Genomic DNA, 10,057 nt, shown 5'->3' on the forward strand with positions numbered 1-10,057 from the left:
TTGTAAGAGCAATAAAAGGGCTTGGAAGAGTCATTTATGGCCTAGTGGGCTTCATAAAGTTTTATGGTTAAGATATTTTGAGGGAGATGAGAGCAATTTCGACTTGGGCTTGATTAGGAGGGTTTTAAGCTTGCTTAGGCTTGTGCAAATGATTAGAGGATGGATTAGGATGGTTTAGGATTAGCTTAGGGATAGGCAAGTGGATGGCATTTAATGAGGGTGGGTGAAGGAGGAGATATTTGTTAACTTTGGCTTGGGTTAGTAAGTCTTAACCCATGTTTAGGAAATGTGACAAGGTTAGGAAGGGATTAGGATTAGGTTTAAAGACATCTTCTAGAAGAGTCTAGATTTTGGATGAGGATAAACACTTTCTAGAATAGTCTAGAATTTCCTAGGATGAGGATGAAGACTTTCTAGAAGAGTCTAGAACTTCTTAGGATGAGGATAAATTAGATTTTTAGGAAATAAATAAAGTTTTATTTATTTCAAGGGTTTGGGTTGAGGAGATATTTATTAAAACTTTTTTTAATAAACATGAGGATTAATATTTAATCTTAATTAAATATTTTGAGTTGGGATTATGGGTAGGAAATGATGGGATTAGCCTTTAATCAAAATTAAAGAAAGATTAGAAGATTTTGGAAGAGGTTAGTGGTCTTAAGGAAATTGGCAAAGTTTTGGGCAAAAAATAAATTTTTTATTTATTTTGGGTTTTTTGGTCAATTTATTAATTAAATAATTAATAAATAAGGAAATAATGTTTAAATAAGATTTAAACATTTTTGGGAGGGATTCCTTAATTAAATATTTTTAATTAAGATAAAGGGATTTAATGGCATAAAAATAAATTAATTAAATAAATAATTAATTAATTAATAAATGATGATGTCATCAGGGACTTTTTTTCAGAAAATAAAAATACTTTATTTTCTAAAGGTATTTAGGTGTCTACACAAGGAACTTTGTCTACATGTCTAATAACATGGTTGAAGCCTAAGCTCTATTTTGGGGTATGAAGTTGGTTATTAATATGAGATGGAAACACCTCTTTATTAAGGGTGATTCTAAAATAATTTTGGAGATGGTTCAAGGAAATATAGAGTTGTGCTAGCCGATTTATAGTATTCTTGGTAACATATGGATGATCCTTGCTTGTTTGGACAAATACATCACACAACACACTTACAAAGAGGGATATATTATGGTGGACGTGTTGTCTAGCTTGGGATTACAATTGTAGGGAGTTTATTGCTATAGAGAAATAGCCTCTCTACTAGTGCATACTCAATCCCTTATTGGAAGGGAACAATTTTCTATAAATAGAAGATGATGATTCACTTGTTTAGCTAGAAGTCCCATTGGAACTCAAAGGAAATGATAAATACTAATTGTGGCACCTTTGTTATTTTAAATTTAAATTGAAGTGCCACTATGAAAAGAGGGAGTCACATGACAAATGGTAAAGAGGGTTTTTTTAATATATATGGTGCCTTAATTAATCAATCTATAAGGATTATGGATGCAATCTCCAATAATTATGTCATAGTTAGATCAAGTTACAAAATTTATTTCCGTACTACACAACTTTTGGAATAGACTAATATTAATGGTTTTTGAAGAACCATAAGAATGATAATTGAGTATGGTAAGGGTTATTCACACATGTCACCATGTTGGTAATTGGGAGATAATTTAATTACCACTCTGGGTAATAATTACAGTATTTATGAAGCTTTCTTAAACACTAAGTTTAACATTTTTGAGTTATCCATATTTTTCTATCTCCACGGTAAGGGTTCCTGGTGAGGGTTTTCTATATTCTACCAATCTAGAATACTTGAGATATTTTGAGCAAGAAATTGAGATGGGTAGTGACATGATGCATGTGGAGCCTCCTAAATTGAGGATTATGTGTAGAAAAATCCCCATGCATGGTCAATGAAAATTAAGGAGGGTGATTTTCTCCCTTTCATGGAGGCAATGGAAAGGCATGATGAAAATTACTCGACCCAATTTGTCAACTCACTCAAAAGTTACAATAAATGGCATTACTTTCCAAGTCAATGAGGATATTATCACAATGGTGACCTATTTATCCTTAAGGGATAGAAAATGGAAGAAGGTCATCAAGGTTTCAGATCAAAGTAGAGTCAACAAATTTTTCAAGAAGGATGAAGCCCTAGTTAAGCATGAAGAGGGGTTTAATCAGGAAGAGTTTCCTAAGTTGTGGGATGAGGTATGTCTCTTGATAATGAAGCATCTCACTCTTGAGGATAGATTTGGTGTTTTTTATTACTATCACTTCTCATTACTTAATCACTTTAGGCACCATGATGAAATATCTATCCCTTTCTTTATGTTGCATGATTTAGAGGCTACGATGATGGATGTTGGGGATAGGAAGAAGGAAGGAAATAAAGTTTTAGTATTACACTAGGGGCTCATTCTTGCCTTTATGACTTTCATCTTGTTGTGTGTCCTCCCCATTGTGTTGTCGTACATGATGCCAAGGGCCCACCTAATCCTCCATACCCTATGGGTGGAAGTTGTCCTCCAACCCTCACTCCTTAGTCATTTCCATTATCCGTTCCCTCTAGGACCTCTGAAAAAAAGGAAAAAAAAAACATTTGGGGCCCAAGTGGATGTTAAGAAACCAAAAATTGAATCCCCTACGAATGTTGAGCTAGTGGAGTCTAAAGATGATCATGAGGGTGGTCACAAGAGGCCTGATAGACTGACAAAAATTAAGGTGGTGTGGATGATGGAAGTATTGTCATTGATGTCAAAGGATTCCATATGATAAACTATAAGTATAAACATCATCAATGTTAAAGGTATGAAGAAGTCATCGTTTAAGTCAAATTAAAGATTTATTAATATTATAGTGATAGACAACATTAACATCACTATATTGAAAGGTGTGACACTAATATGGAAGAGACTGTCGACCATAAACATTGAAAGTACTATCATATCATAGAGAAGTGATGATTTTGAGCTATTTAAATAATGTGTAACGTTGATGTAATTACTACCCAATTGATATATCATTCAATGAAGAGTTTGTACAAGGTAGTGAGAATGAAGAAGTTAGAGTCTCTCAGTTTCAAGAATTATTAGAAGCAGAATACTATGATCTAGTGGTTTTTGAAATATTAATATATGGATAGATGACATGGAATTGAATTCATAATCCATATGATGTGCAGCAGCAAGACAAAGCTGTATATACAAGAAATATAGAATAGTGTTTTTTAGAAAAAGATGTTGTCAAAGACTACAAGAGTGCTTGTCCTTGACATGTAAACCTATCTTTAAAGTGGTCATTTCTTCTACATATTTAGAACTTATAAGAACTTAGAAGCTTCTTATTACAAATACACTAAAGAGAATATATTTTGAATCAAATATATTCAATGTACAAATAATGAAAACATCAAAAACTATACATAATATAATTTATCTAGACAAAAATTAATTTTAACAAATGTTTTTAATGATAATTGTTTCCTTTGAATTAAACATTTAAAATATAATTCCAATTAATTAAAATTTGAAGTATAAAAACATATTTACCTAACAGGTTTGTAACTTTGAACGGAAGTATTTGTCAGTTAATATATCTGAATTATTTCTAAAGTTCTAATCAAACACTATGAGCATGATTCTTCATCGATATGATAGCGAAATCAAAATCAGTAGACTGACTTTATTTTCGTATGGAATTGGTCATTAAACGTGTGGGTCGAATCGATTATGCACATCATCTTCATTTAAACAGACAAAAGGTTCCGTGATCGCGTGTATGTCCGTTTCTCGACCGGCACAAATCACTTTTAGGAAGACTTGACTTACTCTCAGTCGTCGAGAAAAGTCTTCTGTTAACTAAGATTACTTAGAAATATGTTCTGAAGGTTATTTGAGCATTACTTTTTAATTTTGATTCTGCATATGTAATCCCATAAGGAAAATGGAAAGAAATGGTTCACAATACAGCAAAGACAATTTACAGCAATAATAAATTTATATGATACGTAATGATAGAATCCACCCTTGATGACACAAAAGGCCATGGCATTCTAGAATTTAGCGGGGCACTCAGACTGACTTTCGGAATTGATGGCTCTGTTTGAGCCATCTCGATTATTGCCTAGCCTATTAAGAGTCTATTTATAAAACTCAATAAACACATTCACCATCTACACCCTTCCTCGATGGCAATTAAGCATTTGTTCTTAGCCATACTTGCAAGTATTGCAGCGCATATTTGCACTGGTGTCAATTTGGATGTTGGCGATACGCTTCAGGTGGGGGCTTCGCTCACTGGCAATCAGACCTTAGTTTCCAAGAATGGAACGTTTGCATTGGGATTTTTCAGTCCGAATGGAACGAACAATTCGTATATTGGCATCTGGTATGCACCGTTCTCTCAGAGGGCCATTGTTTGGGTGGCTAACAGAGATAATCCTGTCACAGACACAGACAAGCCTGGTGTTCTCAAGTTTTCGAAAGACGGTCATCTCAGATTGTTTGATAGAAGGGGCCTGTCAGTTTGGTCGACTGATAGTGGCCTGAAAGGATCACGAGCTGTGGTGCTGGACTCTGGGAATTTTGTAATGCTGAATGATGCCCTCAACGAGTCTGCCATTGTTTGGCAGAGTTTTGCGCATCCGACAGACACATGGTTGCCTGGCATGAAGATGTGGAAAGGCATGGCCCTCACATCGTGGAAGAGTTCTTCTGATCCTGCAAGTGGCCTCTTCTCTTTTCGAATGGACACCTCTTCGACAAAGGCGCAGATGGTGATGTTCTTTAATAACACTGTTCCATATTGGTCAAGTGGAGAGTGCATTGGGCACAATCATTTTTCTAAGATTCCAGAGTTGCAAGGTCAGAGGAAAGTTCAAACGTCATGCGTGACGCTTTCCCCCTCAAGAATATACATCAATTTTGACCTAAACCCGGTAGATCATGCTGTCACGGGGCGGTTCCTGTTCGATGAGAATGGTGAATTTGAACTCTACTTCTGGATGGACGATGGTAGCTGGAGTCTGGAATGGTCGACCCACCGAGGTCAATGCAGTGACTATGAGATCTGCGGGGCAAACGGAGTGTGCAATGCGAATGATGTGTGCAGTTGTGTCGAGGGATTCATGCCCAAGCACGGCTCTCTGCAAGGTGGTTGGTGGTCAACTGGTTGTGCTCGACGAAAACCCCTGCAATGCTCTCACACAAAGGGCACAACGGACGGTTTCTTTGAAGCCAAGAACCAATACTTGCCTGAAAGGAAAGCTGTCATAATCAACAATGAGCCAACGCAGCAAGGTTGCCAGAAAGTTTGTCTCGGCAATTGCTCATGCGCAGCCTTTTCTTTGGGTCTTTCTGACCCACCAGTCTGCAGATTGTGGTTTGGAGATTTATTCGGAATGAGCGTGTCATCGGAGGGCCAATCCATCTTCGTTAGGCTGGCAGATTCTGAGATCCCACAGCTGATTTCACAGAAGAAAAGCAAAAAAGCCCCTGCATCTACAATTTTACCTTGTGCCACAACATCTTTTTTCGCTGTTTCGGCTATCCTGTTGGCAGTGCTTGTTCTGTGGAAGCGCCGAAGACTGTTGAAGAGAAATCTTGGAGAGGAGGTGCCAGTGTCACTGAGAAAGTTCAGTTATAAAGAGCTGAGAATCGCAACGGACAATTTCAAGCATAAACTGGGTAGCGGAGCATTCGGCTCTGTTTTCAAAGGAACTCTGCCAGACAAGACGCCTGTTGCTGTTAAAAGATTAGAGGGTTCCACGCCAGCAGACAAGCAATTTCGCACTGAAATAATCACCACTGGCAGGATACAGCATGTGAATCTGGTGAGGATGTGGGGATTCTGCGTAGAAGGCAGTCAAAGGCTACTGGTGTACGCCTATATGCCCAACGGCTCTTTAAACTCCTTCCTCTTCTCTAAACCGGAAGAGGCGGAGAAGGTGTTGAACTGGAGGACCCGGTTTCAAATCGCGCTAGGTACCGCACGAGGATTAGTTTATTTACATGACGAATGCAGGGATCGTATCATTCACTGCGATATCAAGCCTGAAAACATCCTTCTGGACAGTGACTTCAGCCCAAAGGTTGCTGATTTTGGGCTGGCAAAGCTGGTGGGAAGAGATTTCAGCCAAGTACTTACGACAGCAAGAGGAACTCGCGGGTACGTGGCTCCCGAGTGGATCTCTGGCCTTCCTATCACTCCCAAGGCTGATGTGTACAGTTATGGCATGACGTTGTTGGAAATTATATCAGGCCGAAGAAATCTGGACGTAACGGTGGAGAAAAGCAGATTCTACTTTCCTATCTGGGCTTCATTTCAGATTCAGAGGGGAAACACAATAGGCCTCGTGGACGCAAGGATAGAGACTGAGGCGGATTTGGAAGAGGTAAGGAGAGCCGCTGTAGTGGCTGGGCTGTGCATTCAAGACGACGAGAATGAGAGACCGAGCATGAGTGAAGTGGTGAAGATGTTGGAAGGAACAATGGAGGCTGGTGCACCACGAATTCCGAGGTCTCTACAGCTTCTAGTCGGTGAGGTTGGCAACGACAACGATATCTCAAGTCAACATCCATCCCTACAAATTGTTTCCCTATAGAAGCGGTTTGTGAAGGGAAGGGATTAAGATAGATATACCTGCTGCCACATCATCTAACTGAGAGGAATCTACTTGCTGTCGTGTTTTCTAATTAAGACTAGAAGGAACTTATCTGTCGGAGAGGACAGAATAAATGTAGCCTTAGGAAATATTTCGCAATGTTTATTTTATCCTTCATATTCATAAGTTAATGACTAGATACATTTTATAGATATCATAAGATTCTTGAAATTCTTTTTATAGATATCAAATGTTTAAAAGCAATAGACAACTTTTATAATCAAACAAATATTATTTTATTATTATTAATTAATTAATTTACTATTCATTCACATTTAAATGTTTGTCATGAGATCTTTTGTGGAATTAATTAAGTAGCGAAAAAAAATTTAATATATAGATAAATTAATATGTGAAAATTTTAATTGATTGCAATACTCAATAGCATTTATAAAAGTCATTATCTTTTGAATGTCCCCAACTACCCCTCTTCAAAATCTAAATATAATTATCCTACTTGAAAAAAATATATACATCAAATGGCTTCCAAATCTAGCACATATTTTTCACTTTCTCATTGTATTCATTTTTATAAGAAGACCCAAAATGATTTATAGTCTTAATGTTATTCACAATATTTATTGTTGCCTAATTTTGATAGATTACAAGAGGTAAGGATCTGGACCCATTAAAAAACCACCATAAAGGAAAACATGATGAATCACACTAGCATTACGATTAAATAATAGCTAGGAATATAATAGGTTTTAGGACAAAGTAGATAAATAATAAGAAAACCAACAAGGGGTTAATCTATATGTCATGCCCAAAATATCGAGGCAAAAACACAACAATTTTTTTTTAAAAGTTAAATCACACCATGTTTGACACATACTAAATTGAATATGTTACGGAAAGTTTAAATGGGTTTAAAGTGAGTTTCGGTTGTATTTCATAATGATGCAGAGTCGACATGTCAACCCTATTGCACCATGATGGAACCTTAGGTTTTGATGTTACAAGAGCACCTAATTCAGATTACACAATTTAGTTTGATAAAACTCTAGTTAAAGTGTGACATCATATATTTGAGGAAGCATTAGGGTTCCATAGTTCTTTAAAGTTGAATTTATATTTTCGACTAATTTCATAAGACAAATTAGGTTTGATATGACTCCATATTGTCATTTTGTTATATTGGACAATTTCCTTAGGTGATTTAATTCTACACCTCTTAGGAAGTGATTTGGAACTTTAATACTTGATCTCATTTAAATTCATACTTTAATTTAACTATTTAAATCATTATTATTCATTATTTAATTACTTTCGACATTCATTTCATCTCTACAACATTCTCCTTTTTCACTATTGGGTCACCTACCTAAGACCTCTTCACTTGACTTTGATTCCTATGACTTTAGCAATTCGAGTTAAAGAAACCATAATATAACATTATCAAAATATTAAATACAATAATATACTAAAATTATTCACCTAATTAACATAATATATTTTCCTTGATAAAAATGACTTTCCTAAAATATAACATAAGAAACAAATCTATTACCTAAATAATCCTATAAAAAAACTCTTTTTTTTGAAAAATCTATTTCTTTTATCACAACCTATAATAACATTTACTAACTTTATTATTTAATAACTAAACCCATTTAACTACTAACTAAAACTATTTTACCTTTATTACTACTAATCTCTATACTCAACAATTACTAAACAAAATTAACTATAACTAGTTTTATTAACCTTAACCCATCATTTTGAAACTTTACCTTTATTAACATATTTAAACTAACTACTAATTTAATGCAAACATTATTAATTAAATCCTACATCTTAACATCTATCCTAACTTTATAAACACTAACTAAACAACATTACCAACTAATAACCTAAACCTAACTACCCCTAAACACTTCTTACAAATCCCTAACACTCAACTACTAACCCTATCTAACCAAGGTTAACACCTACTTTCCACATGCCTCTAAACACCCTTCCTAAGACCTTGGGTAGTTTCCTAAGTGGGGCACATGGTCCCCACCCCTGCCCACACACTACCCAAGATAATAAAAGTCTTCCCCAAATTGAAACACATCGGTTCAAGTGGGGTAAATAAAGTAAAAGGGAAGGAGTTTAAACATTAACTTCTCTCTTTTTTAAAAAACTATTTTAACTTCTTCCAAGTAAAATGACCCAATATGCATGGAGGAGGTGACATGACAAGTGATTTCAGCAAGTGGAACACCTCCTTGGAGGCAAAAACGTAAGTAGAGTTAGCAAGTAATGTTTTATTCCAAAAAACAATTGCAATGGGTAAGTAAAGTCCTCTCACGTCCCCAACTCCATGACAACGGCTATCCAAGAAGTTATTTTGACTTCGCTAGATGACATGCCTCCCACTCCCATACCATGCCATAAAAATTTGTACCCCTAGAAGACGTGCATTGTATGTTAGATTTGACCATGTCTTTCATTGAGTGCACACTTATTATTATGAATATACATCTTCATTTAAATTTATAGAAACAATGATTCATGAAGTGGAATAGGAACATAAGAATATTACTTTTATTTTTTAATTTATCTATGTAATTGTTATTTTTTTAATGCATGAATTTTAAATTGAACTAAACTGTTAGTAGTAGTGTGTGTGTGTGTGTGTGTGTGTGTGTGTGTGTGTGTGTGTGTGTGTGTGTGTGTGTGTGTGTGTGTTGCCTAGAGTACATTTAAATTAAACAAAAAATAATAATTCAATTAGTACTATATATGTATACATATTTTATCAATTTAGTTGCATTGTATTATATTTAATTTAATTTAATCTTCTTATTATATATATTAAATTTGATGTTAAATTTAGTATCATCAACAATAATATTTTCAATAAATAAAAAATGTATTTAATAATAAAAATTTAATTAAAATAATACAAATTAAAATATTATAAATATTATTAAATGTTATTTTTATATATTTTAAATATATTAGAAACATAATTTTTTAAATCATATTTAATAGTATAAAAAATTATTAAAATAAGAAAAAATCAAAGTTCTAAACATATAAATTTTTATGTTCTATTATTTAAAATGAAATATCTCTACCATAGTAAAAAATAAATAAAATAGTTCAATTTTAAAACTATATATTTTTTATTACAATAATAAAAGATAAATAATTTAAAGAAATCTATACTCCTATTTAGCTTCAAAGAAATATAGAAATAACATATATCTATTTATAGATAGTATAAATTATACATCTTTCCTCAAAAATATATGTTTCTTTCTATAGTGATATATTAAGCACGCAATATATTAGAAAATAAAAATTTATACAGAAGAGAAATAACTATTTTTATTTTTATCAATAAGAGGCCAATGCGAAGATGAAGTATTATGTTG

General features: G+C 34.3%; 1 pseudogene across 1 annotated transcript; it reads left to right on the forward strand.

The window, feature by feature from the left end:
* Positions 1–3,952: 3,952 nt before the first annotated feature.
* On the forward strand, positions 3,953–6,849 carry LOC149560638 (G-type lectin S-receptor-like serine/threonine-protein kinase At2g19130 pseudogene; annotated as a pseudogene). Its single transcript, XR_016363713.1, has one exon. The product of XR_016363713.1 is annotated as a G-type lectin S-receptor-like serine/threonine-protein kinase At2g19130 pseudogene (transcript).
* Positions 6,850–10,057: the final 3,208 nt, after the last annotated feature.

The sequence above is a fragment of the Cupressus sempervirens genome, chromosome 4, assembly GCF_028749045.1.
Source record: "Cupressus sempervirens isolate cs-2001-9-10 chromosome 4, ASM2874904v1, whole genome shotgun sequence".
NCBI lineage: Eukaryota > Viridiplantae > Streptophyta > Pinopsida > Cupressales > Cupressaceae > Cupressus > Cupressus sempervirens.